The 25,250-nt window shown below is 40.4% G+C and overlaps 1 pseudogene; it reads right to left on the reverse strand.

The window, feature by feature from the left end:
* Positions 1–1,801: 1,801 nt before the first annotated feature.
* Positions 1,802–1,917, reverse strand: LOC145395992 (5S ribosomal RNA; annotated as a pseudogene).
* Between the last annotated feature and the right edge of the window lie 23,333 nt (positions 1,918–25,250).

Consider the following 25,250-nt stretch of genomic DNA (forward strand, 5'->3'; position numbering starts at 1 on the left):
GACCCCTTGATCCTGTTGACCTAATCAGATCATTGCCCCTTCATACTGTATCAGTGACAAAAGTTTGGTTGAGATCTGTCAAAGGGTTCAGGAGATATCATGCCCACACCCATATGACCTTGACCTTTGATGCCATAATCTTGTTTACCTGTTCAGTTAATCGTCCCTTCGTACTGTATCACTGATAAAAGTTTGGTCGGAATCCATCATTGGATTCTGGAGATATTGCGCTCAAAGCCACATGACCTTGGCCTTTGACCTCTTGACCTTGCAGACCTAATCATTTCATCATCTCTTCATAATGGATCACTGAGAAAAGTTTGGTTGAAATCCGTTGAAGGGTTCACGAGATATCGTACCCACAATGATAAACTAAGTTGAACCCATATGACCTTGACCTTTGACCCCTTGACCTAGTTGATCTAATCTGTTCATTCTCTCCTCATACTGCATCAGTGACAAAAGATTGGTGGGAATCTGTCAAAAGGTTCCAGCGATATCACATCCAGAAAAGAGTTATGGATGAACATACACACACATGCACCCACACAAGCACACATGGACAAACCAATCACTTAATGTCTCCTCCACCACAGCTGGGCAGAGGCAAAATGAGTTACAGTTGAGATTATATGTGGGTAATTTTATCATCCACTAGCAGAGTCAGAGGAACTAAAAAAAAAATGGCTGATTAATTTGGTGGTTTGTTGCATTAAAAAATACAGAAACAAGAACTGGTGATAAGGTACAGCAAACCCGTCCGTGGCAGTCATTTTAGTGTTGACGTATAAACACAACAGGATATCTGATCAAAGATGTTACGTATAAATTTGAAGTAAATTGGATGACGATTGACAATTTTATGCCCATTTGAAATTTCAGGCCCGACCCACCTGACATTGACCCCCATACAGCTAACTGGTGGGTGACCCCCCTGATGTAATGAATCATATTATAGGATGCAGATTTGAAAGATGCACCTCTAGGTTTTGGCTTCATGTCGATATGACGAATCTGAAAGGAGTTATGACGAAAAAATGATCTTTACCCGTCCCATTTTTTTTCTTTTTTTACATTCTCTGGCCTTACAGCCTAGGCCTTGGTCCAGTTTGGCCCAAAATTTAATCAGGTGATCAGAAGGTCATAGCCCATCATCCCTGTAAGTTTAGTAAAAAATGCACTAGTACTTTTGGTGTAAAGTTGTTAACAGACAGAGAGACAGTGGGACAGACAAACAGACAGATAAACAAACAAACAGACAAACTGAGTGAAAACAATACCCCTCCCAAGCCCCTCCGGGGAGGGGACCGTTTATATATATATATATATATATATATATATATATATATATATATATATATATATATATATATATATATATATATATATATATATATAGTAGTCCCTCAATTATCCAATGTAAAAGGCATATCCGTGTAATGTCCAGATAATGAACAATACAGAATCTCCTCTACTATACCCAGACCCTACCATTACCCAACCTCCAACCTACACCTAACCTGCTTACTTTGGCAGTGTTTTCCGGTCATTCAGGCATATTAAGACATCAAAACACACATAGGAATATCGAAAGTAATGTTTTACACCAAGAAAACCGTGCAAAGAAAAAAAAAATACTAAAAACTAAAAAATACCCTACGTATACACTCTGTATGTACAGTTTTTCATTCATTCATTGCCAGACGCCATGTGTCCCAAACAGGGTGGCCAAGGGCTTTGAGTTAATTGTTTTACAGGGAGGGACACTAATCCTCCACCAACCCCACTTGACACATAGGGATGCCAACAGCATCTGGTGTTCCCAGGCGGTCACCCATCCAAGTACTAACCAGACCCAACGTTGCTTAACTTCGCTGATCGGACGGGAAGCGGTGTATTCAACGTGGTATTTTTGGCAGTGTTTTCCAGTCATTATGCCATATTTAGACATCAGAACATACAAAGGAATATCGAAAATAATTTTAAACCAAAAGAACCATTAAAAAAAAAAAAACACTGAAAACTAAAAAACACCCTACCTATTTACTACTGTATGTTCAATATTCCTGCTAATTTTGGCACTGTTTGCAGGTCAATCTGCCATATTTCGACATTAAAACACTCATGGGAATATCCAAAATAATTTTAAATACCAAGAAAACACTGAAAAAACCTAAAGTTCCCTATCAAAAAACATTCAGCTGGGGTAGTTATCACCCAGTGCATGACAGACAGACTTTGTAACCCGCACACCTCCAGTGGGTGTACAGTTGTCCCATGTGGTCAAGTGGCTAACTTTCACATTTAGCAAAGGTCAAAGAAATCCTCCTCCTCCTCTACTTGCTGGAGCTGAATGATGAGTGGTGACGTGTGGTGCAATGATGGTGGTCTACCCACCTCAGGAGACTGCAAAGTCAGCAGCAACCTTTCATCCAGTGTAGACTCAATGGCTGTTGGTGGTGAGAATGGGCTGGCACTTGTGGGGGTGGCAGGCTTGAAGAGGGAGTCAATCCTGGTCTGATGATAGGACCAACGATTCTGCCAGAGGATGGCAGTGACCCTGACTGCCCAAAGCTCCATCGCCAGGCTCAGTGGCACCAACTCCCTGTCACAGTGCGGGTACTCGATGTACTCCAGCACGTCCTCAAGACGCACATGTAGGGCACTGAGACAAGGAAGTGATAGAGCTGTGGGGGATTGCCAGTCTGGGTCCTCATCCTCGTCCTTGTCAGTGTAACTTTCCTCTTTCATCCCCGCAGAGGCAGTAACAACGATCTCCTTTCGGACATCATCTGATAACCAGGATTGCCACTGTCGTAGTCCAGCCAATCCCTCACGTCGTTGATGTCCATCTGCTTTCCTCCTGTGCAAAGACGGTGGTGGAAATCATCCACGTTAAACCCCTCAAAGTTGTGCTTGGATTCCATTCCCTGGAGGAGACAAGACCAACCACTTTCAAAGGTTTCCACGGAGATTTCCTTCCACGTGTTTGCCCTATTGAGCACTCCAGACTTCTGGTTGTAAAGCTGAAGATCTGCAAGGTCTGCTCCCCATGCGTGTCCTCGGTCCTGTCCTCGTCTGCCAGCACCACCATCACCTCATTGAGGAATCTCATCCAGTACCTTTTCTTTGCAGCCACGATAACACCTTGGTCCAGTGGCTGAATCAGAGCAGTCATATTAGGTGGCAGAGACATGGACCTATCGTGCCCATCATCAGCAACCAAATCCTTCTCAGATGGATGCACGGGGACATTCCAGGAGTAGGAGTGCCTTCACCTTGTAAGAAATACTAAGGACCTCCGTTTGATAACAGATGACCTCCTTGAGGAAGTGTCTGTAGAGCCAATCTCTGAAGATCTTAGGGGCAAGCCTGGCCCTCACAGAATGGTACCACCAACAGGCAGGCAATCCATTAACCCAGGGAGACAACGTGATTGTTTTGCAAGCCCAACAATAACGGGTTTGAGGTGGTGCATGATAAAGATATTCCTTTGTTGTTGGGAAAGCCATGCATGATGAAAGCAAAAATAAATTCAGATTTTGGTAATAACTCTGCTTAGGTTTTTGGAAAAAATGTGAAGTTATATTGTACACCTTGTGGTCATTACTGTATCCCTTTGATTGAAACCACCTCTAAAGTACAGTAAATGTTAACCAAATAATGATGACAGAAAAAGTTGACACAGCAGAGAACAAAAGGAAGAATGTAAAGAAACTTTCGCCATTAATTTGGTCACCCAACTGCTAGGAGGTTGAAACTTCTTTTGTATGATGCTAGTACTGAAGATGTGGAGTATTTACAATCAGTAGATTTTATTTCTGAGAAATATGATATTTGTAAGAAATTTAAAAGAACTCCATATCTAAGCCAGTAGCAAGTGTACCCCTTACTCGGGATTTTAACGAATGTGAAGCAATGGATTTGAAGAAGTGGAAGAGAGCCCAGATTTATTTTCTGCACCTTGTTGATGTTGCCACAAGATTCAGTAAAGCAGATGTTCTATATTGTAAAGATAAGACCATTATTGATGAGGTTATAAGGTTGTGGACTGGGACTGGTTTAGGTTGTCCCCAGAAATTTTTGACAGATAATGGTGGGGAATTTGCAAATCAAGAGTTCAAAGATATGTGTGAGAACCTTAACATTAAAGTTGTTAATACTGCAGGTTACAGTCCTTTTAGTAATGGGCTGTGTGAAAGGAATCGTGCAGTAGTTGATGATATGGTATGGGGAATCAAAGCAGATGAGCCTGATTGTGAATTAGCTACGGCAATCTTCTGGGCTATCCATACCAAGAAGTGTTTACAAATGTGTAATGGTTTCAGTCCTTATCAGATAGTATATGGTAAAAACCCAAAGTTGCCATGTGTATTAGATGATGATCGACCAGCTCTAGAAGGTACAACAATCAGTAGTACTTCTGGGAAACATTTAAAAGCTCTGCCTTCTGCCAGAAGAGCTTTTGTGATGTCTGAGACTTCTGAAAAAGTAAAACGTGCACTAAGACATCAGGTAAGATCATCAGGAAAGGTATTTTCTAATAGTGAATATGTATACTATAAGAGAGATGACGACGGTGAGCGGAAGGGCCCTGGTGTTGTCATAGGCTAAAGTAGTATCCATATATATATATATATATATATATATATATATATATATATATATATATATATATATATATATATATATATATATATATATATATATATATCCATCATCCAATCCTACGTTGCTTCATGAGGAGCGTACGAGCCCGGGACTAGGCAAGTTGGTCCTTACATTTAACCCTATCAGGTTTCGAGGCCGGGCACATACTGTTTGTGTTAGAGTCAGCCACTCTCAAGCTGACCCACATCTTCGCAGCATGCTATTTTTCTTTGATCTTTCTGTGTAAATACTTTTCATGGCAGAATGTTGGTTTTTGTGTCATTTTAAAGCTGAATAGTTGTATTTTATTGTAGTATGTTCAAAAAAGGAGAACAAAGGAAATAAAATGTCAAAATGATGAAGTTAGGCAAAAATAAAAAATTATATACCTTGCCATAGAAAAATATTCGGTAAAAAAAAACTAATAAAGATATGTAAATCTGGTTTAAACCATGCAAAACCACAATAAATTACCTTTGCAATGATATATAGATTATGGTAATTTTTGCATTTTTTGCGCGTAAAGGGAAAGGAAAGAGATGCACTATTATATCTTAGTGTCTGCCGCACATTCGCTTTGCAATCTTTTTTTTTGTTCGGTCAGTGTAAATACACTTTTTATGATAGGATGCTGGTTGTGGTGTTATTTTGAAGCTGAAAAGTTGTACTTTATCGTAGTATGTTCAAAAAGGAAAACAAAGAATATAAAAAGTCAGAGTGACGAGTTGAAGTTAGGCAAAAAACAAAAATTTTATACTTCTGTAGAAAAATACTTGCCAAGAATAAAGTGATAAAGAAACAAAGCCATGAGTCAGACCAGCTGTGAAGTACCCGCCAGGGATAGACCAACCATTCCTTTACATCAACTTCGAGGCTTTTTGTTATAATTCGTAAACGCGATTTATGATGAATATTTTACAAAAAGTTTCTTAAAATGACGATTAAAAGCATCATCGAAATCTCTGAGGTTGGATTTTAAAAGATGATCAAAATAGTCATTTGAATCTCAAAGGGTTAAGATGAGAGTGATCAGCCTCACTCATCCCTGAGTGGCATTACGTGAGCAATAAACGCCAACCATCCCTTGGATATAAACCTTCACTGGCTCAATCTGATTGGAGTGCCGTAATTGCCCACTAAACCACCAGGTGCCAAAATTTGGTTATATGGTTACCATTCAACGTAGTAATGATTTCCTGGTCTTCAGGAAACCATTTGGCTTGTCACTCAGTGTAGAGTAACCCACAGGCAGAAGGAAGAGGAAAGAATGAAAGACATAGAGAAGAGGGGATGTAAAGTCATCTTTAGGCAGAAGGACCAGGAAAGAAAGAAGGAAAGAAAGACAGGAGAGGATGGAAGGAAAGAGGGATGAAGGGGAGGAAAGGGCAGACACCCGAGAGCAGCACTATATCGAGTGAGAGGATGGCGAGCACCTCCAGCATATATAAATGTGTGTGTGTGTGTGTGTGTGTGTGTGTGTGTGTGTGTGTATCAGGGTGTCGCTGTACTTTCCTGAACTTGGTGGAGCATATTCAGGTGATTCTAATGCTAAATCTGAGTTATTAATGCTATATCAACATAGGATCAGTTCTCAGCCATTGCATAGTTACAATTATTAATAATAATATTATAGACAAAAATAGTTAGCTTCATAATTCAGCCATAAGGTGACTGGTAAATGTACCTCCATAATGGTTGAGAAGGGGACCTATGTTGATATACTCAAAATCAACCCTAGAATCACCATCCAGTGTATATATCATCGATCCATCGCCCAACCCTTTGTTGTCCCATTAGGAGTGTAGTTGTCCGGGGCTTGGCTTATGTCCCAACATGTAAGGCAAAGGTGACTTGTCCCACTAGTGGCAATATATGTGCAAACAACTCCAACAATTCCTTTGATTTAAACCATTACTTGCTCAGTCCGGTCAGAGCGCCTTTGTTCTCTAATCCACAAGACGTTGTGTGCTGTTATGGTTACCACCCAATGGAATAAGTGGCTTCCTGACTTACAGGAAACCATTTGGTAAGTCATTCACAGCAGAGTCACCTCAAAGCAGCAGTATATCGAGTGAGTGGATGGTTGACACCCCTGCCTACCACAAACTGTATTACTGAGAAAATAAATAATAACTACGTTGATTAATATACCTGTAGAGAAACAAGAAATTTGCAATATATTAAAATTATTTTAAGAAGACTTGTCTACCTAAGGGAAACATGGCAAGAACAGATTTAACCCGCGGCATCCTGTCGATGTGCATTAACGTCCACACGTTTTGTCACTGCCAATCCCGTCGACGTACATAAACACGAATCAATTGCAAGGTCCCTAATTTGCACAATTTTCAATTTTTGCGAGTGATTTTTGGTACGTAGCCTATACACTGTATAGCCTATACACTGTATAGTGTATGGTGAGTGTAGCCTATACACTGTAGCCTATACACTGTATATACACTGTATATGGCTAGTGAGGGAGTGATCGCCCTCTACCTACACAGATCAAAAGCCCTCGGGAGCAGGGGGGTGGTTGCTTTCTCAGGCAGAGGAACTCCTTGAGAGTGAAATGGCTGGGAAGCATGCCGGCACGTGACTGGCTACAGCATAGCTGGGTCTTTCGGGTGTGGGCAATCAGGCAAGTTAGCTGCCTACTGCGACTGCAACACAATGGCGAGGTGTTCAGGAAGTTAGCCAAAGAAACGTTGATGGACTCTGAAAGAACAATAATGGCCCCCAGTCCCGTGCAGCCCTTAAATGGGCAGGGGGTGCTAAGAATCTCACGGTTGCCTCAATTACAATCTAATTCCTTTGTCAATGCAAAAAATACAATTAAAATTGGTAACTGGAATGTGAGAACGCTAAATCATGACGGTAAAATCGATGAGTTAGTGAAGGTTTTTCAAAATTACGGACTTGATATTTGTGCTCTGACAGAAACTAGATTAACTGGAGTCAATAAGTTGGATTTGGAGGATGGTATACGTTTATTGATATCTGGTCGACAGGACGGAATGCATTATCAGGGAGTAGGATTGTTGCTGGGTTGTAAGGCAAATAAGGCTTTATGTGAGTGGGATCCTATAGATGAGCGATTGCTATACGCACGGTTTAAATCAAATCATGGCAACATCAGTCTGTTTGTGTGTTATGCACCTACTAATGATGCACTCGATGAAAGGAAAGACACATTTTATGAAAAGTTGCAAGAAGGAGTAGGAAGGGTACCTAGACATGATGTTTTGATCTGCGTTGGAGACTTTAATGCAGTAATGGGCTGTTCAGATGAGAGATTTGAGGCATGTATGGGTAAGATGGGAGTTGGTAGTAGGATGAGTGAAAACGGAGTGAGGTTTGGAAGCTTCTGTCTAGCAAATGACTTAGTCATCGGGGGCACACTCTTTCAGCATTGCAGTATACACAAGACAACTTGGGTGTCGCCGTGTGGAAAATATAAAAATCAGATTGATCACATCGCTATCAGTAGGAGGCATAGAAGTTCTCTGCTAGATGTTCATGTTAAACGGGGAGCGGATATTGGTAGTGACCATCAACTCAGCATTGCAAAAATAAGGTTTAAACTTAAAAATCAGAAGAAGGAAAAATCTGGTGTTGGTAGATACGATATTGTTAAGCTTAGAAGGGAAGGAGAAGAAAAGGAGGAATTCAGATTAGAATGCAGAAATAGGTTTTTGGTGTTGGAAACGTTGGAAGAGGGGGAGAGAAGTGTAGATGAGATGTGGGAGGATGGGATGTGAACAAAGTTTTGCATGAGACTGCTGAATGTACGATTGGAAGGAGACATAGATTCAGGAGAAAGAAATGGATATCAGAGGAAACGTGGGATATGATAAAAAAGAGAGGTGAGGATAAATTGAGGAGTGAGATGCAATGCGTTGATGAACGAGAGATTGAATTAGCAAGAGCTGCGTACTGGAGTTTGAATTCAGAAGTAAGAAGGTTAGCTAGGAGAGATAAAAGAAGATGTGTGGATGAAAAGGTTGCAGAGACTGAAATCCTAATAAACAAAAATGATGGACAGAGTCAAAGAATAGCATATGAATCGATTAGAGAACTGAGTGGTAATGCAGGTAAACGCAAGGAAATACCAATTAGAGACAGGGAAGGAAATTTATTGACCAAAGATGGAGATATTAAAAATAGATGGAAAGAGCATTTTGAGACAGTTCTTAATAGACCAATACCACCAGAAGAGGATATACCGTCTGCTCAGGAAGATTTAAATATAGAAACAGGAGAGTTGAGGCTTGCAGAAGTGGAGAAAGCAGTAAAACAGTTAAAGAATAATAAGGCACGGGAGGATGGTTTATTTCCGGAAATGTTTAAAGTGGAGGGGGATAGATTAATAATGATCTTGACCAAGCTATTCAATAAGATATGGGTGACGGGGTTACTACCATCAGTTTGGAAGAATGGTGTAATTGTTAAAGTTCCGAAGAAGGGAGACCTGAGTGAATGTGGTAATTGGAGGGGAATCTCATTGTCACCGATAGCTTTGAAAGTTTTCAGTAGAGTGTTGTTAAATAGGTTGGAGCCGGTGGTTGAGGGTATTCTGAGGGATGAACAGGCTGGTTTTAGAAAGGGACGTGGTTGCAATGATCAGATCTTTATAGTTAGGCATTTGATGCAGCAAGTTAATGAAATGAGAGTACCGTTAAGTCTTTGTTTTGTTGATTTTGAAAAGGCTTTTGATAGTGTTTCGAGAGAGTCTATGGGGAAGATCATGAGACATTATGGAATACCAGAGGAGTTTGTGAGGGTCATTATGAACATGCATGAGGACACATTTTGTAAAGTGATGGTTGATGGTTGTCTGAGTGATTCGTTTGAAGTCAAGTCCGGAGTAATTCAAGGTGGTGTTCTATCGCCTTTACTATTTATATTGGTCATTGATTACATTATGAAACGTGTTGGAACAGAAACCGGTGCAGGTATACTTTGGGGAGAGAACAGGAAACTTTTGGATTTAGATTATGCAGATGATATAGTTTTGATTTGTGATGGGCCAGAAGAGATGCAGAGAGTGTTGGACTGTTTGGTGAGTGAAGGTCGCAAGGTGGGTTTGGTTATTAATTGTGGAAAAACTGAAATAATCAATATGAATATGGAAAATGCGCAGGAATGTGTAATTGGAGGTATGGTTGTAAAGCAAGTTGATAGGTTTAAATATTTAGGTACTTATTTAGCCAAGGATGGTTCTTTGAACTTTGAATTCGAGGAAAGGTTAAAGAAGGCTAATCAGGCAATGGGAATGCTTAAAAATATTTGGAATAATAGCAATTTCTCTGTGCATACAAAAATCAAACTTTATAAGGTAATGGTTAGGAGTATCTTAATTTATGGACACGAGTCTTGGTACAGCACAGTGACTATGGAAAATAAATTCTTGGTGTTTGAAAATAAAGCACTTAGAAGAATATTAGGAGTTAAGTGGTGGGAAAGGATAACAAATAGTAGAATTAGAGAAATAACGGGAGTGCAGCCGATCGATGAATATGTTAGATTCTCACAATGGAAGTGGCTAGGACATGTGTATAGGAGACAGGGATTAGTACGAGGTACACCAGGGTGGGTGGCACCTGGTAGGAGAGGTAGAGGAAGGCCAAAAGAGACGTGGGTGAGGACAATGAGACGGGAAGCTGGAGATGAGTGTTGGGGAGATCTTGAGGAGTTAGCACAAGATAGGATGTGGTGGTGTGAGTTCATCGAGGCCCTATGCATCCCCGAGGGTGCCACAGGAAATGATTGATTGATTGATACACGGGACACCTTCCTCTACAAGATGCCAGGCAGGGACAATGCCTTACCCAGCATGACCTCCTCCTCCCCCCTGCACGCCATTGTCTCAGCAATTCACCTGCTATCAGTGACCTGGCCGGTAAAGCCATGTCATGCCACGGTATGAAATTCAGGGCCAGAGTGATTCCCCAATCAATGACAATGTGGAGGACAAAGATTACATAGCATTGGAGGAAGAAACAGTCAGAAATGATGATCAGGTAACGTGGCAAAAAAAGGTCAGGTATGGTGATGAGTTAGTGAGTGAAACAATGCTTATAATGCCTATATTACCGTTTGAAAACCAATATACTCGCGTACTACATTTAAATTCGTACCAAGTAAATAAATAAATACCGTTTATGAGTGGTGTGAAATAGTTACCCTCCCATAGAACTCATTTTCTTCAGTGCCAGCCTGTTAGAAAACCCGGTCAGGTAAGGAGGTACTGGTACCTGGATTGAGTATTTTAAACCTCAGGTGAGCGATTTCTCTATGAATTTTCGATGTTTCTCACCAAAAGCGGAGGTTTGAGCCAAAAAAAAATGTTTCCGAAAAAGGTCAGGATTGGGGAGAGTCAGTGATGGAAAAGTGGTCGGGATGGGGCGGGTTAAAACTGACTGTCTACATCTGTAATCTACACTATGACCAGAGACTTCAAGTTATTTTTAATGTCTGGTCTCCATACCACACCACACCAAACAGTTATAATAAGTAAATGTTTGTTCTCCAGACAAAGATCCAAGAGATAAAATAATTGTATATGTCTGTGTCAAGTGGGGTTGGTGGAGGATTAGTGCCCCTCCCTGTAAAACAATTAACTCTAAGCCCTTGACCACCCCGTTTGGGATACATGGCGTCTGGCAATGGATGGATGGATGGATGGGTCTGTTCTCCACACCAGGACCAAAGAGTTAAAATAATTGTAAATGTGTGTTCTCCACCCCAAGAACCAAGAGACAAGATAATTGTAAATATTTGTACTCCACGCCAACAGCTTGAGGCCTGTCTCGACCTGGACCAGGCTTAGTGCCAGTGCCTCCCACAGATTCCAACCCAGGATCACCAACAACCACAACCAACACAACCCATATCCCAACTCCTACATTTAATGAAACTCCATTTATTTTGGTTAAAGTAGTATTAGTAGTTGCAATCTCATGCTCATTTTAATGTGAACTCGGTAGACTGCATGCCAACATTACCCTTCTTTCGTGATTCACCCTCCTCCCTCGGGGGTTAGGAAGGACAGTCAGGGACATTTACATAACTGGCCAGCTCCACCACCCACTCATATCGAAGTCACAACATGAAGGTATCCCTCTTTAGCACCTAAGTTTCGGTGCATCTGCCCTAAAGACCTATGGCTGTTGAACGACAGTTATGGAAAATGTTGAATAAAGTCCTATATCATGGTACAGAGGCTACCAAAAACTGGCACTAGGTAGCACTGCCTTGTTTATAACGTATATGGGACCTGGTCAGTAGGAACTGCGAGATCAGGTGGTGGGAGGCATGATCCGGCCCCCTCCCTGGGTGTGGGGATACCCCCCTCCCCAGGTCATCTCTACACCTCCCTTTTCCCCATTGGATCCTGCCTTCTGTGTGCCCTCCCACCCAAACTACCCCCTCTAAGCCATATTGGTTGTGTGTGGCAGACATATTCCCTCCCTTTCCCTCCCTCTTGATTCCCCCAACACTGTCTCCGCCTCCCTATTCCCCCTTATTTCTCAAGGACGTCCCATTCTTTCTCACAGTGAGGAGTGACTTTATTATCTGATGGTCAATTGTGCAGTAACCATTAGACATATGAGAGTGAAATATACCTTTTCTGGTGTGTAAAATCAAGCTCTTCAAATCCATAACACCAAAATTTTCTTTGGTGCAATTTTTTTTTTCTATATACACTTGGGGTAACAATGATTTTTGACGTTCTTTACGATCGATATTGCAATAACCGCAAGTCATATGAGAGTGAAACATACATTTGCAGGTGTGTGAATTCAAGCTCTTGAAATCTGTAAGAAAAAAAATTACCTTGGTGAAAGTTTAAAAATCGGAGCCTTTTGCAGATCTTGTGATGGGGGGGCTGGGAGATTTGCAGTTTTAAGGGTTTATTCTAAATAGCTAAGAGAACACTGAAGATATACTGGTAGTGTTCTTTATATTATAAAGAGATATTCAAGAACTACAATGATGAGCTGCACGGAGGATTTGGTTATAAAAATAGTCTATATCTGAAAGGCAGGTTGTTACAGTAAAATTTGTTATTACGATATATTCAGAACCGAAAGCTAACTGGAATATTAGGGCATGAGCTTATGACTACCAACCTATACGACATGGTAGATTATTAATGTCTAAATATATATTCATTATCCAGCAACATAAATATGCAATAGTTTCAAGATATAAAAATATATTAAACAATAATGGTGTTTTAGAATGCTTAGTTTTAAGGTTATATTCAACATGTTTGAAGATATACTATAATATTATATTACTGTAGAGGAATATATTCAAGAACCAAAAACAAGTACTGTATTGAAATATTAGTTACCTGTGAATCATTCAAGAACCAGCAGTGCCCAGAAAATTAGGGTTTCAAAATACTGTACAGTATATTCAAGAACCAAGAATATCTACCAGAATAGACGGGCGTCATAATACACTCCTGAGCACAGAAGACTACATATATTTAAAATCAAGATGTACTGTAGTATTTGGTTAGTAAGACATATACATATAAACTTGAGGGTATATGGGAATATTATGATGTGCTGATACATTCAGCAACTAGAATATTTATTGAAAGATTTTATTCTAAGGATGCAGGTAACAAGCTAGAAGATATGCAAGAAGATAAGATTTTATATCTTTATTAAAACCAATTTGTAGTGAAATATTATGTAATCAGGATATGTGATAACCAAAAGATATATTTCTTGCAATACTCCGTTATAAGGAAATATCTGAGAACATGAAAAGTTTGGAAAAACATTAGATTACATATATTATTTGAACTGCAGAAAAATATACTTGATGATCAGGTTACAAGGTAAATAAGGAAGATATTACAGTGTTATTGCAGATCTTACATGTAATGACCCAGTGCCCGGTATGGCATAATATTATGAAGTTTTTCAGAATTATATCCTCATTCATTCATATATTGTTTCATTATCCAGCGTTACAGAGTATATTATTATATTGTCACAGTGTTAGCCCCTTCAGCAACAGGACGTCTTTCTAATAGTGATCTTGGTGCTTTTTTTTTTTTTTTTTTTTTTTTAAATCTTAATGGAGACTTTCATGGTTGAGGAGGAAATGGCCACTTGCAAGTTTTCTGATACAAGGAAATTTGAATGATCTACACTAATAATTTTCGTTGTACTAACACAAATCACGTCTAATATGGTAGAAATACCATGTGAAAAACCTCTAACATAATATCAAACACCAAACACCTGTTGAATAATGGCATGCTTCAACTTAAACCCCACATAAGGAAAGTACAGTATCCAGGACCGTTCACCTCTTCACCTTGTTTAAATTTTTTTTTTTATCTTCCTTATTTACGACTACTGAAACATAACATTGCTCAGCTACTACTTGATTGTGTGTCATAGCTATTCAAAGGTATTCATTTATTTATACGCGATTTATGCTGCTACAATGAAAATTACCATTGCCTATTTTTTCTAGTTCCTAGTGGTCCAAAACTCATAATTGGCCAACTCCATCCCATTCATCTTGGCGTTTTTTTTTTTTTTTTTTTTTAATTTACTTTTCCAGCTTATTTTCCGCAGCCCAGTACTAGGTAAAAACAGAAATATTATTTGACATCCCTTCCTCAGCACTGCTTCGTGACTGGCATATTTCTATGTTAGTGTCTTTTTATGGCTCAACATTCAGGAAGGACAGCTGACAATTTTAGGCCAAGTTTGTTGATAGAGCACAGTGGAACTCGTTACCGACCCCTTCAAGGCGAAAAGTTTCTACAAAGCCAAAAGGAAAAAAAAAAAAAAAGTAGCATGCATTATCATGGGTTTATTTTCATCTGTCGGAACTGGGCCACTACCACTACTTTACTGCTAAGTCATAGTTCCAAGTTATTTACTTAGTCCTAGTTATGAGGTAGGAATGAGTCTCCGCTGCTAGCCAAATCAACCCTTCATTCTGGCTACACTTGGCGATCAACTGAGCTAAAACAGGTTAGGGAACTTTGTCGGGTTGGAAGAAACGCCGTGTAGAAAACACGTGATCGTAATGAAGGGTTTAATTTTGCAACACATAACACCCCTACCTCCATGCTCAAAAGACAGAGCCACATCATGTAGGCCTTACCAGCTGCTTTTGCCTCTTAACCTTTTGAATCTGCTGATTAATCTTATATTGCCCTTGCAATATACCCACTACTATATTCAGTTAAGCAGACGCTTTTCCAGCTGAACCAGTTAGGTCTTACCTTCATTAACCACTTGCGTTATTCATATATCTCCTTATGCATAATTACGGCTCTGGTCCTGGTTTGTGTAAATTAAAAAAAAATGATGATGCAAATGATGAGGTGAAAGAGAGACTGTCCAGGTGATTGAGGGTGCAAAAGTGGATATATGTGGATTAAGTGAAACTAAATAGATTTGTGATAGTGTGAAAAACTGAGGGTATGGAAGGGGTTTATGTGTGGGAGTAGGTGAGAATGAAAGGACAAAAGAAGGAGTGTGTATTGTTGTGAGTAACAGATGGGAAGAGAATATCAGACAGTATGGATCAGTTGGCTCTAGCATTGTGTGGGTAAGATTGAAATTTGGACTACAAATGTGGGCAACTGTGTGCGTGTGTATGCGCCAATGCAAGATCGTGCAAGCAGAGTGAGAGAAGAGTTCTGGACAAAGGTGGAAGTGTGCACGGAAAAGTTTGAAAGGAATGAGTTTTTGATTGGTGATATGAATGGAAAAGTAGGGAATGTGAAGGTGGATGGAGTAGTTGGTGAGTGGGGTGTGCCTGCAGAGGTGGATGTGAATGGCAGTGCTTCAGTGGACATTTGTGCTGGGAGGGGGTTGGTGTTAGCCAATACCCTCTTCAGACACAAGATGATACATAGGTAAACTTGGCGAGTGATGAGAAGGGTGGGTGGTGAACTGAATAAACGGAAGGCAATGACTGATTATGTGTGTGTGGATGATAGGATGAGAAGGTGTGTAATGGATGCAAAAGCATATAATGATTGGGGTGATGAGAATCAAGGTCCAAATGAAATGGAGGAATAGAAGAAGTGAAAGACAGGAGGAAGTAGTTCATACAAGGAGGGTGGAAAGGTTACAAGAGGAGGGGAAAAAAGCAGAATATAAGAGAGAAGTGGGGGAGCAATTGGGTAAATATGGATTGGAGCAGATGAGGGACGTGGAAAGTGTGTGCCAGATATTCACAGAAGAAATCTGTGCAGCATGTGAGGTGGTGTGTGGGGTGAAGAGAAGACGAAAAGGGGTGCAGGGAACAGCAGAGTGGAATGATGAGGTAAGACAGTCTGCGGCACAAAAGAAGAAAGCATATAGGAAGTGAATGAGAAACAGGAGTGTGGATGAAGTTGAGAGACACAAGAGTGAGTTATATGTAGAGAGGAAGAGAGAGTGAAAAGATTAACAAGAGAGAGTAAGAAGAGTGTGGACGAGGAATTTGGAAGGAATTTGGGTGTAAAGTGGAGGGAATGTTAAGATAATGTTCTGCAAAGAGGTAAAGAGAGTTAGACTGGGTGTCAAAGAAGTTAGTTGGGGTGTGAAAGATAAAAATGGTAGATTACTAGAGAAGAAGGGAGAAAAATTGAACAGATGGAGAGAACACTTCAAGGACTTGTTGAACATAGAGAATAAAAGTAATGTTAGTGTAAGTGGCTGGGGAATGGCTGAGAGAAGGAGGGATGTGAGAAGAGAGGAAGAAATCAGTAGTATGGAAGTTGTGGAAGCAATGAAGGAAGTCAAAACGGGGAAAGCCCCAAGAATTGATGGACTGTGTCGTTAAATCCTGAAGCATGGGGGGAATATAGCAGTAGAATGGATGTGGAAGATGTGAAGACTTGCCTGGGAAGAAGGTAAATCCCAGAGGATTGGAAGTCAAGTATAATTATTCCCCTGTACAAGGTAAAAGGGGGAAAAGGAGTGTGTGGTAATCATACGGGCATTTTTCTTCCGAGTGTATTAGGAACAGTATATGGACTTAGGGAAATAACAGAGGAATTAGTTGGAGAAGAACGGGGAGGTTTTGGGAAGGGAAGTTGTTGTGTACATCAGATATTCACTCTTAGATATTAAGTGGAAAGTTTCTAGAGAAAGGGAAGAAGTTGTACGCGACTTTCATGGATTTGGAGAAAGCATATGACAGAGTGGATAGACAAGGATTGTGGAAAGCATTAAGAATATACGAAGCTGATGGGAAGTTGTTGAATGCCGTGAAGAGTATGTATGAGGGTGCGAGGGCTGCAGTGCCTGTGGATAGTGAACTGAGTGATTTTTTCTGTTTGAAGGTTGGATTGAAAAAGGGATGCGTCATGTCTCCATGGATGTTCAATTTGTATATGAATGGGGTTATAAGGGATATAATGTAGGGCAGTGGATATTGGAGCGGCCCTTGTGAAAGAGGGCAGTGTTTGGAAACTAGTACTGTTGTTTGCAGATGATATTGTGTTGTGAAGCGAAGACGAAGGGGAGATTCAAAGCTTGGTGGATAAGTTTGGGGGAGTGTGTAAGAAACGGAATCTACAAATGAATGTATGGAAGAGTAAAGTTATGGTTTCCGAGAGAAGTTAAGTCAGTGAGTGTACAGTGAGGTTGGATGAGGAGAAAATGTAAAATGTGAGTGCGTTTAAGTACTTGGGTAGTGTGATGGTAAGGTTGGAAGTTTAGAGGGGAAGTGCTTGAATGGATACAACAAGGACGAAAGGTTGCTGGTTCCTTGAAAGCAGTGATAAGAAACATGGAAGTGAGCATGGAAGTGAAAAAGTTACATGATAGTATTGTGATACAACCTCTAAAGTATGGAAGTGAAGCTTGGGCCTTGTTGGAGAGACAGAAGTCAAGAGTTAGCGCAGTGGAAATGATTTATATGAGAGGAATATGTGGAGTCACTTGGAGAGACAGACTGACAAATGGGGAAGTGATGGAGCGTTGTGGTGTGGATGTGGATGTGATAGGGAGCTTCAGGAGAAACACACTGAGGTGGTTTGGCCATGTGGAGAGGATGGAGAGTGAGAGACTGACAAGGAAAGTGTATGTGAGTGAGGTGGAGGGGAGGAGAGGGAGGGGGAGGCCACGGATGAGACGAAGGGGTGGAGTGGAGAGGTAAATGAGAGAGGGGGTGTGTGAGCTGAGACCAGGGCAGTAAATGGCGGGGGACAGAGAGACATTGAGGCGTTTTGTTTAGGGCCACCCCTTACAGGATTAAGGCTTCTGGCAATAGGTAGATAGATTATTATTATTATTATTATTGTTATTATTATTATTATTGTTGTTGTTGTTGTTGTTGTTGTTGTTGTTGTTGTTCTTCTTCTTCTTCTTCTTCTTCTTCTTATTATTATTATTATTATTATTATTATTATTATTAGCCTAGCTACCTCCCTACCAGCCAACTAACATACTGTTTACTCTCCCACCTACCAACCAGCCAACTAACCTGACCTACCTATATACCAGTCAACCAACCAACCAACCAACCTGTTGTCATACCTACCTAACTACCAGTACCTACCAACCAACCAACCTTCCTACTTACCCACCTGTTTACTACTACCTACCTACCTACACAGTATTTTTTTTTCTTTTTTTCAGTTATAATGAATGGGGGAAGGAAAAACAAAGGAAAAATAATAAGTCCATGTGCCTAAAGGCATCTTCCATTCATGAAATACTTATAACAATTGGATTTAAAATCGAGAGGATTAAATGTATGTGGGAAGAAACTCCCAGGAAGTGAATTCCAGAGAGTAGTATTTCTGGGGATAAATTAATTTTGATAAGCAGAGGTTCTGCATTGTTGGGGAGAGAATGTGAGTTCATGGGCGCTCCCAGCTGCCCAAGTATTTCGCGAGAAAATGTGAAGGAAAGGCACAATTGAAGCCAGTTCGTTAGAGCACTTACGGTAAAAATATCGATATAATAGTGCTAAAGAAGCAACATCTCTGCGTACTGATAACGGAGGAAGGTCTTGCGTTATGGCAGGATTATTTATTAATCTAATGGCTTTATTTTGAATTTTGTCCAACTGCCTCAATGCAACCACTCCACATCCACTCCACAGTGGTGAACAGTATTCGATCTGAGAACGCATATGACTTTTGTATATTGTGGCCATCTGCTCGTCAGTGAAGAACTCACGAACACTGTACATAAGTCCCAGTTTTTTAGAAGCATTTTTACAAGGGATATAGCATAAGCTGTCCAGCTTAGGTTGGGGTTTAGAGTAACACCTAGGATACCAATTATAATGGATATGGGAATATTGACATCATTTAAAATTATGAGAGTCTGAGGGATTCTTTCTATTGAAGAAATTAATGTATTTAGTTTTCTGAGCATTAAATGAGACCAGATTTTTTTTCCCCATTGATTAATTTTAGAAAGGTCCTGGTTCAGAGAAATTGCTGTGTTTATCTGGGAATTAAATATATCAAATTGTGTAAAGGAGGTACTAAATGTGAAAGAACTATGAAGGGTCGAGTCATCAGCATAAGAGTGTATTGGGTTGTGCGTGACAGATAGGAGGTCATTTATATGAATGAGAAAGAGGGTTGGCGCCAAAACTGATCCCTGAGGTACGCCAGCATTTATGGAATGAAACTGAGAACAAATTCCATCTACCACGACCCGTCTTTTTCTACTATGAAGGAAAGAACAAAATGAGGAACCAGTGATGCAAGGCCATAGTGTGACATCTTAGACAATAAGGCCTGGTGCCATACTCTGTCAAATGCTTTTGAAATATCAAGTGCTACTCTGTGTGTTTCACCATGTTGGTCTATTGTTTTGTTAATCTGATGGGTAAGAAGGCAAAGAATATCTACAGTTGAACGTTCCTGACTAAATCCATACTGCCGATCATTGATCAATTTATTGATTTCTAGATGTTGACTATTTGTTTGTTATTTACTGTCTCAAAAACTTTACCGAGAACGAAAGTTATTGCAATTGGTCTATAGTTTGATGGATAAGAAGTTGTCCCCTTTTTAGGAACAGGATGGATATTTTCTTCTTTCCAAGGGGCTGGAAAAATTGAGGTATGGATGCATAAGTGGAAAAATTTTGCTAATATAGGAGCTAACACTGAGGAGCAATTTTTAAGTACTATTGAAGGAATCTTATCTGGACCAGTGGCTTTGTCTGCTGATAGATTCTGTAATACGCCTTGTACGTGTCTGGCGTGAATCATGAAAGGAGGTATTTGAGCGGAATCAAAATCAAGTACAGGAATATTATGATTATCTGAATTTAGAGTTAAGTTTGTTGAAAAAATTTCAACAAGAAGGTTGTCTTTTCCGTGTGGGTTACTTACTAGATTTCCATTGTGGGACTGTAACGGTGGAATGGAAGAGGTGGTAGTGAAGTTAGTTTTGAATGAATTAAGGGTTGACCAGAATATTTTGTTATCATTTGGATTGTTTAGTAGTTTGTTAGCTTGTCAATGAAGAAAGTTTGATTTAGAAACGTTGATAATAGTTTTGGCATGGCTTCTGAAATTTTTATGATAGTTAAATGCTTCTTAGGTTTTGGTCCTTCAATAAGTGTTATAGGCTATTGTTTTATGTTCTGTTACTCTAGCACAATTATGGTCAAACCATTTAGGAGAATTACATCTTTTTCTGTAACTATGATGGGGAATGAATGTTTCCATGTCGATTTTAATGAAATCCTGTTTGTGGCCCAACGTGGAATTTGCATCATGGGAGAAAAAAGGAGGTCCAAGGAACATCCATGAGAAAATTTTGAAGTCCCTCCCAGTCTGCCCTGTCGTAGTGCCATTTAGTCATTACGACAGGTTCAGAGCAGGAGGGTGTGATAGGTGTGAAACTGGTGGCTTGAATCAGACAATGATCAGAGGATCTGAGTGGGGACTTCACTTCGACATTATAATTATCTGAACTGGTTGTTAGAAACAAATCCAATAGGCGGGGATTTTGATCGGGATTGTCTGGTACATGGGTGGGTTGACTGACTAACTGGGTGAGATTAAATGAGTCTGCAAATAGTTCACATTCAAGACCAGAGTCATTAGTTCTGGGTGAATAAGTGAACCATTCGACATTATGGACATTAAAATCACTCAGAATAGTAATTTCTAATGCAGTATTAATGTTGAGGACACTTAGTTGTCAATACAGAGAGTCAAATAAACTTGGCTCTGAAGGGGCATTAGGGGAACGATAAACACAACAGAAATACTTAATTTTACCAAAAGAATTTAATTTGTATATGGAATAGACGAAATAAGGACAATTAAATTTAGTAATCTCCAGGGCAATTTCTGATTTAGCAAGGCAACATACGCCTCCGTTGGGTCTGAAATTTTGAATCAAGATATAACCAGGAAAATTAAATCTAGCAAAATCAGAGGTGGAGCTTACTTGTGTCTCTGTCAGAAATAGCAGATCATGAGATTCAAACTGGAGGAAATTTTGAACAGAGTTGATGTTGGAGTGAAGTCCCCTAATTTTGCAAAAGAAAATTTTAATGCACTGACGAGCAGATTTAGGGTGCCGCAACACTGGAGGTGGCACAGTCACTTGATGACGACCGGGAAGGCCCTGTGCAGACAACCCAGCCCTGTCGGTGGTGGTCATCCGAGAAACCACCGCACTGATTCCCAGTATAGCAGCAGCCATGGTTCTTTTTATGGAGGGAAGAACAGGGATGTGTTGTGGAATGTGTATGATATGTAATGACAAGGTCGGTGTTTTTTGGAGAGAGGATAGCTGGTTTAAGGTAATGTAATATAATGTGGATGTGTGTATTGTGTAAAGAGGGCAGCCTGATGCCCTTCGCTGTGTGAGGCAGAAAGTTGTGTAACCAGCTACCAAGGCCTAAGAGAGAAAATGGAATCCAGGCTATTCCTTGAGTCTCCCGTAACCTTGGCGGTAGTACTTCCCTGGGCAGGGCTGCCTACCCCTACTACACACTAGTACCTACAGCCTCCCAGTCATCATTCTGTCTGTCTGTCTGTCTGTCTGTCTCTGTCTCTGTCTCCGTCTCCGTCTCTGTCTCTGTCTCCGTCTCCGTCTCTGTCTCTGTCTCTGTCTCTGTCTGTCTGTCTGTCTCTCTCTCTGACTTACACCGCGCTGGGGATTTATGTAATTATATATTTGTACACATGTAATTAATACTGATTTTGGCCTCTTCTTAATCACTTAATTCTCCATTCTTTTCGCCTTTTTCATTAGCAGCGTAATGATCCATTTCTGTTATTATTACCAATTCCCTTCATCACTTTTTGCTCTCCACTTTTTCCTTTCTCATTTCCTCCGGCCATCGTTTTACTTTATTGCATCTCTAAATTTCAATACACACACACACACACACACACACACACACACACACACACACACACACGCATGTGTGCACGCAATAAGGACAGAGGCAAACGGTACTCACAGCGTACATACACGTTCCAACTAAAAACATTAAAACCAAACTGATCGAAAGTAGTAAGGAATCATGCAGGATTTTTTTTTTCTGTTTGTTATCTCGTTTTCCTTTCCCCAAAGGTAAACAGGTAAACAACATCAGTAATTCATAGAGAGAGAGAGAGAGAGAGAGAGAGAGAGGGGGGAGGGGAGGGGGAGGTGTCTGCCCTCCGTAACCATCTGAGGGGTTGTGGGGCAGAGGTTTACGTTGTACAGCAGCAGTCTTTATTTCTTTGCTTGCCTTGTAACCCACCTCTCCCTCATCATCCTTGCATCTAGATACATGCATATGTGTATATGCTTTCACTGGTAAAGGGTGTATGTGTATATATAATCAGTACATCAAAATATATTCTCTTGTTTTTTTAACGCAAGAAGGAAGGAACAAATGGCTGAAAGCCTACAAGATTGGTTTTTAGTTGGCGTAGTAGCAATATTCACATATAGTAGGCTATCTCAACCGTTCCTATGTTTTATTTCGGTATTTTCATACTACAGAATGCTATATGTTTGTTTTTCATTAGCTGTGGCTCATTGTTTGGATGTTGGAGAAATCGTGTTTTTTCTTCACATTATTTCTTTGAACAGCGTAAGAATAAAGTAATAAAAAATAAAACTGGACCTCTTTGCGACTACGTTGTCTTTGTGGTCTTTGTATCTCTGTAACTCCATCCCCTGCCTCACTTCTCGCTTCACTCTCCTCATCCTACCTCTCTCCTTCCCACTGTTACCCTCTAGTCCTCCCTTCCTCCCACCCCCATTAGCACCAACACCGTGACCCCCATCCCCCCCCCCCAATCTCCACCCCCTCCCTCTCTTTCACGACCTTCCTCTGTCTCATTTTTTTAAACTCTCCCTCTCCCCATAACTTTAGTGCTCCTCCATCTTAGAGTTGCCTTATTAATGTTATCCTTCACTCTAATCTACCTCCCCCTCCTTCTCCTCCTCCCTCTCCCACTTCTTCTTCTTCTTCTTCTTCTTCTTCCTCATGTTTTCCTTCATTTTCTATCTGTTTTCTCTTTCTTTTCTTTTTCTTTATTCTTTCTCTGTTCTTTTCTTCTTCTTTTCTTTCCTTTTTCCTTTTATTCTATTCTTTTCTGTTTTTATTTTTATTTTCATTTTCTTTTTCTTCCTCTTCAACTTCCTCATATTCTTAATCTTATTCTTATCTTCCTTTTTGTCGTCGTCATTGTCTTTGTCGTTGTCCATTTGTCGTTTTTCTTTTACTTTAATTCCTTTGTTTCCCTATATTTGCTTTTTAACCTGTCCTTCCGTGTTCAGTCTCCTATATAAACTTTTCATTCTGCCTTCTCTCCATTTTCTTCCTTGAGTGTACTCTTCTTTCCGCCTCTTCCCCCTCTTTCCTTCTCTTGCCATACCTTATTTCCGTAGCTTCACTCTCTTGTTGACACTTCTTATTTCCCTCTCTCCAATTTCTCTTCATTCTTCCTTTTTACCCATCCTTTGTCTTTTTGTCATCTCTCTCTCTCTCTCTCTCTCTCTCTCTCTCTCTCTCTCTCTCTCTCTCTGTTCTCAACCACCCTTTACATTCACCTTTCTTCTTTTTCATTTGCTATTTTCTCTTTCCTTCCTCTCCTATTCTCCCTCCGTTTTTCCTCTCCCACTTTCTTACTCTTTCTCGTATCTCCCTTCTCCCCTCCCCCCCTCCTCTCTCCTTCCTTCTCCTTCACCACATATCCCCCCCCCCCAAGTCTCTGGCATTTTTCCCTCCCTGTGGTCGCTCTCCCTCCCACACAAAAGGTCACGCCACCCGTACAGGACACAACCCATAGACACAACCCACACTAAAGTGAACCTGTGTGTGTGTGTGTGTGTGTGTGTGTGTGTGTGTGTGTGTGTTTAGTATTTTCCGGCACCCAGCTTTGGCCGTAAACTAGTGAGGCCATTTACGATATTGGGTAATTATGTACCCCACACCGACAGAAGGCTGGTTCGCGGCAGCCTCAGACGTCGCTACTTGGACACCTTATTGCCCACTATTTCCTTTGTGATATGCCATGGATGTCTGATGAAGATCTGGTGGTGTGGCATTAGCGGATGTACATGTACGCAGTGGATCAGGTAGGTAGAGGATTGAGAGACACAGTCAGGGCAAAAGTTGGTCTGTTTTTCACCAATTCTGATCTGACTCACTGTGATATGACAGTGACGGCCATGAAGTGGAATAACTGGCCAACTTATATCCCTTAATGTATTTACAGTAAACAAGAAAAGCATCCATACTCTAGCTGTACTTACCACCCTAAAACGTAGAGCGAAGAGCTTTGAAATATTGTATTGTATGTCCTAAACTGAAATTGTGAACCATAACTGTTTTCAACAACTACTGTAAAACAATATGGCATCGGATTCGATCTTTAGTTACTCAGTTACCAGACATTCTGAATAATGAAAAACATCCTCACTTTGGACAAATTTCATCGAATCTGTGGGCAATGTAGGTGTTTTGTTGATGCAGGTGCTCAACACAAACAAAACTCAGAATACAAGATTTAATAAAACAGAAAAAGTGTAAATAAAAACCAAAACAGTTATCTGTATTACACCATAAGCAAGGATAAAAACATGAAACACGAATAGGCTACACTGACCAGTACCAACATACCAACAAGATCAAAGGTAATTACATTCACTATATTGTGCTGACATACATTATACTGTACATAACCCTCTCCATCACAAACCACAAGGCCACTATACATTTATGAATATGTATAATACTTACTCTTCAATGAAAAATGGGAATGCTGGCCTGCCTCATTCATATTTACTTTTCGACATACTGAACGGATAGATCTGGTAATAGACCCTATTCTGAGTGCTGGAATTGGTTGAGAGAGAGAGAGAGAGAGAGAGAGAGAGAGAGAGAGAGAGAGAGAGAGAGAGAGAGAGACAGAGAGAGAAGGGGCGGGGGGAGATGGGGGAGGTGGGCATTTCACTGCATGGAGGGAGGAAAGGAACAAACAAAAGAATGAAGAGTTTCTAGACGGAAGGAAGGGAGGGAAGAAAGATGAAGTGAATGTGAAGGAAGCGAAGGAGGAAAGTGAGAATGAAGAAACGTCTAGGGAAGGAGGAAAAAACGAATAATGTGGAGGGAAGGAAGAGGTGAATG

Source organism: Coenobita brevimanus, chromosome 33 (genome assembly GCF_032717465.1).
Source record: "Coenobita brevimanus isolate Jiangsu-jjx chromosome 33, ASM3271746v2, whole genome shotgun sequence".
Taxonomy (NCBI): Eukaryota; Metazoa; Arthropoda; class Malacostraca; order Decapoda; family Coenobitidae; genus Coenobita; species Coenobita brevimanus.